Genomic DNA, 6,677 nt, shown 5'->3' on the forward strand with positions numbered 1-6,677 from the left:
AAAGAATTTTCAACCCAGAATTTCATAGCCAGCCAACCTGAGTTTCATAAGTGAAGGAGAAATAAAATCCTTTACAGACAAGCAAATGCTGAGAGATTTGTCACCACCAGGCCTGCCCTTCAAGAGCTCCTGAAGGAAGCACTAAACATAGAAAGTAACAACTGGCACCAACCACTACAAAAACATGCCAAAATATAAGGACCATCGATGCTAGGAAGAAAGTGCATCAACTAATGATTTCATTCTTTTTTATGGCTGCATAGTAATCCATGGTTTATGTGTACCACATTTGCTTTATGCAGTCCACTATTGATGAGCATCCAGGTTGAGTCCATGTTTTGGCTATTGTGAATAGTGCTGTGATTATCATAAGTGTACACATGTCTTTATGTTAGAATAATGTATATTCCTCTGGGTATATACCCAGTAATGGGATTGCTGGGTTGAATGATAGTTCAGTTTAAAGTTCTTTGAGAAGTCTTCAAACTGCTTTCCACAGTGGTTGTACTGATTTACATTCACACCAGCACTGTGTAAGCATTGCCTTTTCTCCACAGCCTCACCAACATCTTATTTTTTGACTTTTTATAGTAATGGCCATTCTAACTGGTGTGAGATGATATATCGTTGCAGTTTTGTTTTGCATTTCACTAGTGATGAGTGATATTAACCATTTTTTCATATGCTTGTTGGTCACATGTATGTTTTGAGTAATGTTTGTCCTTTGCCCATTTTAAAAATAGGATTGTTTATAATTTACTTATTAATTTGTTTAAGTTCCTTGTAGATGCTGGGAATTTGACCTTTGTCAGATGCGTAGTTTGCAAATAGTTTTCCCCATTCTGTGCATTGTCTGTTTGCTCTGTTGATAGTTTCTTTTGCTGTGCAAAACTCTTTAGTTAAATCCCACTCAACCATTTTTGTTTTTGTTACATTTGCTTTTGGAATCTTTGTCATGAAATCTTTGCCAGGACCTATGTCCAAAATGATATTTCCTAGGGTTTCTTCTATGCTTTTTAAAAAATCATTTTAGGTTTTACATTTAAGTCTTTAGTCCATCTTGAGTTGATTTTTATATGTGATGAAAGGAAGGGGTCCAGTTTTAATCTTCTGCATATAACTAACCCGTTGTCCCAGTACTGTTTATTGAATAGGAATCATTTCCCTGTTGCTAGTTTTTGTTGACTTTGTCAATGATCAGATGGTTGTAGGTGTGTGGCTTTATTTCTGGGTTCTCTAACATGCTCCATTGTTCTGTGTATCTGTTTTTCTATAGTACCATGCTGTTTTGGTTACCCTAGCCTTGTAGTATAGTTTGAAGTGAGGTAGTGTGATGCCTCTGGCTTTGTCTTTTTTATTTACAATTGCTTTGACTATTCAGGCTCTTTTTTGGTTCCACATCGATTTTAGAATAATTTTTGCAAATTCTGTGAAAAATGTCATTGGTAGTTGATAGAAATAGCATTGAATCTGTAAATTGCTTTGGGCATTTTGGCCATTTTAACAATATTGATTCTTCCTATCCATCAGCATGGAATGTTTTTTACATTTGTTTGTATCGTTTCTGATTTCTTTGAGCAGTGTTTTGCAATTCTTATTGTAGGATCTTTCACCTTTCTGGTTAGCCATATTCCTAAGCATTTGATTCTTTTTGTGGCTATTGTGAGATCGTGTTCTTGATTTGGCTCTCAGCTTGCATGTTATGTATAGAAATGTTACTGACTTTTGTGCACTGATTTTGTAAACTGAAACTTTGATGACATTGTCTATCAGATCAAGGAGGCTTTTGGCAGAGACTCTGGTGTTTTCTAGGTATAAAATCATATCATCTGCGAAGAGAGATAGTTTGACTTCCTCTTTTCCTATTTGGGTGCCCTTTATTTCTTTCTCTTGACTGGTTGCTATGGCTAGGATTTCCAGTACTGTGTTGAATAGAAGTGGTGAGAGTGGCCATCCTTGTCTTGTTCTGGTTCTCAAGGGGAGGGCTTCTAGCTTTTGCCTGTTCCGTATGATGTTGGCTGTGGGTTGGTCGTAGATGGCTCTTACTATTTTGAGGTATATTCTTTCAATACCCAGTTTGTTGAGGGTTTTGAACATGAATGAATATTGAATTTTATCAAAAGCCTTTTCTACATCTATTGAGATAATCATGTGGGTTTTGTCTTTAGTTGTGCTCAGGTGATGAATCACATTTGTTGATTTGTGTATATTGAACCAACCTTTCATCTCCAGAATAAAGCCTACTTCGTTATGGTGGATTAGCTTTTTGATGTGCTTCTGGATTTGGTTTGCTAGTATTTTGTTGAGGATTTTGCATCTATGTTCATCAGGAATATTCGCCTGAAGTTTTTTTTTTTTTTTCTTCATTATGCCTCTGCCAAGTTTTGGTATCAGAATGATACTGGCCTCATAGAATGAGTTAGGGAGGAGTGCCTCCTCCTCAAATTTTTGGAATAGTTTCAGTACGATTAGTGTCAGCTCTTCTTTATATATCTGGTGGAATTTGGCTGTGAATCTGTCTGGTTCAGGGCTTTTTCTTGTTGATAGTCTTTTTATTTCTGATTCAATTTTGAAACTTGTTATTGGTCTGTTCAGGGTTTCAGTTTCTTCCTGGATCAGTCTTGGGAGGTTGTGTTTCCAGGAATCGATCTGCCCATTTCTTCTAGGTTTTCTAGTTTGTGTGTGTAAAGGTATTCATGATAGTTTGTGGGGTTTTTTTGTATTTCTTTGAGATTGGTGGTCTTCTTTGTCATTTCTGATTGTGTTTATTTGTCTAGTTTCTGTTTTTTTGTTTGTTATTCTAGCTAGCAGTCTATCAATCTTATTTATTCTTTCAGAGAACCAATATCTGGTTTTGTAGATCATTTGTGTGGTTTTATGTGTCTCAATTTTGTTCAGTTCAGCTCTGATTTTGGTTATTTCTATTCCTCTGCCAGCTTTGGGGTTGATTTGCTCTTGCTTTTCTAGTTCCTTTAGGTGTGATATTAGTTAGGTTTTTAATGTGATACTTCTAGCTTTTTTGATGTATTTAGTGCCATAAACTTTTCTCTTAACGTTGTTTTACCTGTATATCAGAGATTCTGCTGTGTTCTACCTCTGTTTTCATCAGTTACAAAGAATATCTTGATTTCTGCCTTAAGTTCATTATTTATAGAAAAGTCTTTCAGAAGCATGTTGTTTAATTTCCATATGATTGTATGACTTGGAAAGATCTTAGTATTGATTTCTGTTTTTACTGCATTGTGGTCTAAGACTGTGCCTGGTATGATTTTGGTTTTTTTTAATTTGTTGAGAATTGCTTTATAATTGAGTGTGTGGTTGATTTTAAAGTATGTTTCACGTGCAGATGACAAGAATGTCTATTTTGTTGTTGTTGGATAAAGTGTTCTGTAGATGTCTGTTAGGTCCATTTGGTCAAGTGTCAAGTTTAGGTTCTGAATATTTTTATTTGTTTTCTGCTTTGATGATCTGTTTAGTACTGTCAGTGGGGTGTTGAAGCCTCCCAACGTTGTGTAGGTATCTAAGTCTCTTTGTAGGTCTATAAAAATTTGTTTTATGAATCTGTGTGCTCTAGTATTAGATGCATATATATTTAGGATAGTTAAATCTTCTTGTTGTATTGAACTTTTCATCATTATCAGTGTCCTTCTTTGTCCTGTTTGATAGTTATGGTGTAAAGTCTGTCTTGTCTGAAATTAGAATAGCAGCCCCTGCTTTTTTTGTTTTCCATTTGCTTGATAGATTTTTCTCCATCTCTTTACTTTAAGCCTNGATTTCTGTTTTTACTGCATTGTGGTCTAAGAGTGTGCCTGGTATGATTTTGGTTTTTTGAATTTGTTGAGAATTGCTTTATAGCTGAGTGTGTGGTTGATTTTAAAGTATGTTACATGTACAGATGACAAGAATGTATATGTTGTTGTTGTTGCATAGAGTGTTCTGTAGATGTCTGTTAGGTCCATTTGGTCAAGTGTCAAGTTTAGGTTCTGAATATTTTATTTGTTTTCTGCTTTGATGATCTGTTTAGTACTGTCAGTGGGGTGTTGAAGCCTCCCAACGTTGTGTAGGTATCTAAGTCTCTTTGTAGGTCTATAAAATTTGTTTTATGAATCTGTGTGCTCTAGTATTAGATGCATATATATTTAGGATAGTTAAATCTTCTTGTTGTATTGAACTTTTCATCATTATCAGTGTCCTTCTTTGTCCTGTTTGATAGTTATGGTGTAAAGTCTGTCTTGTCTGAAATTAGAATAGCAGCCCCTGCTTTTTTTGTTTTCCATTTGCTTGATAGATTTTTCTCCATCTCTTTACTTTAAGCCTGTGGGTGTCATTGCATATGAGATGGGTCTCTTGAAGACAGCATACAGTTGGGTTTTGCTTCTTTATCCAACTTGTCACTCTGTGCCTTTTAAGTGGGGTATTGTAGTCTGTTTACATTCAAGGTTAATATTGATATGTGTAGATTTGTCATTATGTTGTTATGTAGACTTGTTATGTTCTGTTATGTAGTTGCTTTATCGTGTCAATGGTCTAGATACTAAAGTGTGTCTTTGTGGTGGCCAGTAATGGTCTTTCATTTCTATGTTTAGTACTGTGTTAAGGACCTCTCATAAGGCAGGTCTGGTGCAAACAATTCCCTTAGCTTATCTGAAAAGGATTTTGTTTCTCCTTCATTGATGAAGCTTAGTTTGGCTGGATATGAAATTTTTGGTTGGAGTTTCTTTTCTTTAAGAATGCCAAAGCTGGGCACAGTGACTCATGCCTGTAATCCTGGCACTTTGGGAGGCTGAGGCAGGAGGATTACTTGAGCCCAGGAGTTTGAGACCAGTCTGAGCAATATTGTGACACCTTGTTTCCCCAAAAAATTTTTCTAAAAATTAGCAGAGCATGACGGCATGTGCCTGTAGTCCCAGCTACTTAGGATGCTAAGGTGGCAGGATCACTTGAACCTGGGAGAAGGAGGTTGCAGTGAGCCAAGATTGCACCACTGCCATCCATCCTGGGTGATAGAGTAAGACCCTGTCAAAGAAAATGCTTAATATAGGCCCCCAAACTCTTCTGGCATGTAGGATTTTTGCTGAAAGATCTGCTGTTAGCTTTGTATGTTTCCCTTTGTAGGTAACCTACCCCTTCTGTCTAGCTGCCCTTAATATTTTTTCTTGCCCATTGACCTTGGAGAATGTGATGACTATGTGTCTTAGAGGATGGCTGTTCTATGTAGTATCTCACTGGGGCTCTCTGAATTTTCTGAATTTGAATGTTGACCCCTCTAGCAAGGTCAGGGAAATGTTTTGAACTGTGTTCTCCATTATATTTTCCAAGTTTCTTGCTCTCTCTGTCCCTCTCTTTCAGGGCTACCAATGAGTTTTAAATTTTGGTCTCTACATAATCCCGTATTTCTTGGGGATTTTGTTCATTCTTTTTTATTCTTTTTTCTGTATTTTTCTCTGACTGAGTAGGTTTGCAAACCTTGTTTTGAGCTCTGACATTCTTTCCTCAGCTTGGTTTATTCTGCTGTTAATACTTCCAATTCTATTATGAAATTCTTGCAGTGAGTTTTTCAGCTGTATCAGATCAGTTTGATTCTTTCTTAAAATGGCTATTTTGTCTTTCACCTGTTGAGCATTTTACTGGGTTCCTTAGATTTCTTGGATTGGGCTTCAACTTTCTGCTGAACCTTGATGATCTTCATTGCCATCCAGATTCTAAATTCTAGGTCTGTCATTTTAGCCATTTCAGCCTGGTTAAGAACCATTGCTAGGGAGCTATGTGGTTGTCTGGAAGTAAGAAAACACTCTGGCATTTTGAGTTGCCAGAGTTCTTGCTTTCTGGCAAGAACATCAGCCCAGACAAATTGTTTTCGTCTATCTGGGCTGATGTTCCTTTAATATTTGAAGTTGCTCTCCTTCAGATGGGACTTTTCCTTTATATTCCTTGATGCCATTGAGATTTACTGTGGCATAAGTCGGGTTTAGTTGACTGGCTTTGTTTCTGGATGATTTGAGAGGGCTCGGGCTCAGCTCAGTGCACCTGGGCTTCATGCTCATGGCTTTGTTTGCTGGCCCCTTGAGTTTAAGTTCCTCCGGTACTGGAGGGTTAGAAGTGTTCCTGGTTCACTGGCAACCACACTTCAATGGGGCAGTGGCAGAAGGGTCCACACTCATGTGTAATGCCAATAGTGGCTGGGTAGTAGCACAGTGAGGTCTGGGCATATGCACCAGTGGTGGTGGCACAGCAGGGTCCATGTTTGCAGTGTATCAGCAGTGGCAAGACAGCAGCATAGTGGGGTCTGCATGTACCAGTGGTGCACTGGTGAGGGTGGGGCTGTGGTGCCAAGGTCCATGCACCATGTGCATGCTAGTAAAGCGATCTGGGGAGGCCATGGTTGAGTGCATGCCAGCAGAGTAGTTGGGGGAGGCTGCAGACAGGTGTGTGCTGGCAAAGCAGAGTGAGGAGGCTGTTGGTGGGTGCGCATCGGCAGGGTCCATCTGATGGTTAACTGGCACCTGCTGGTTAAGGAGCTATGGTGGTGGCCACCAGGAAGTGCCCCAGTTGGGCATCTGAGGCCACATTGCAAGTGAGCGCAGAAGGGGCTGGCAGACAGGGGGCACTCAGATAAGACTGGCCCCATCACATGGACAAGACTGCCCTGCTCTGTCTAGCTCCAACAGTCAACAGAG

Source organism: Rhinopithecus bieti, unplaced genomic scaffold, assembly GCF_001698545.2.
Source record: "Rhinopithecus bieti isolate Rb0 unplaced genomic scaffold, ASM169854v2 scaffold_41619, whole genome shotgun sequence".
In the NCBI taxonomy this organism is placed as follows: domain Eukaryota; kingdom Metazoa; phylum Chordata; class Mammalia; order Primates; family Cercopithecidae; genus Rhinopithecus; species Rhinopithecus bieti.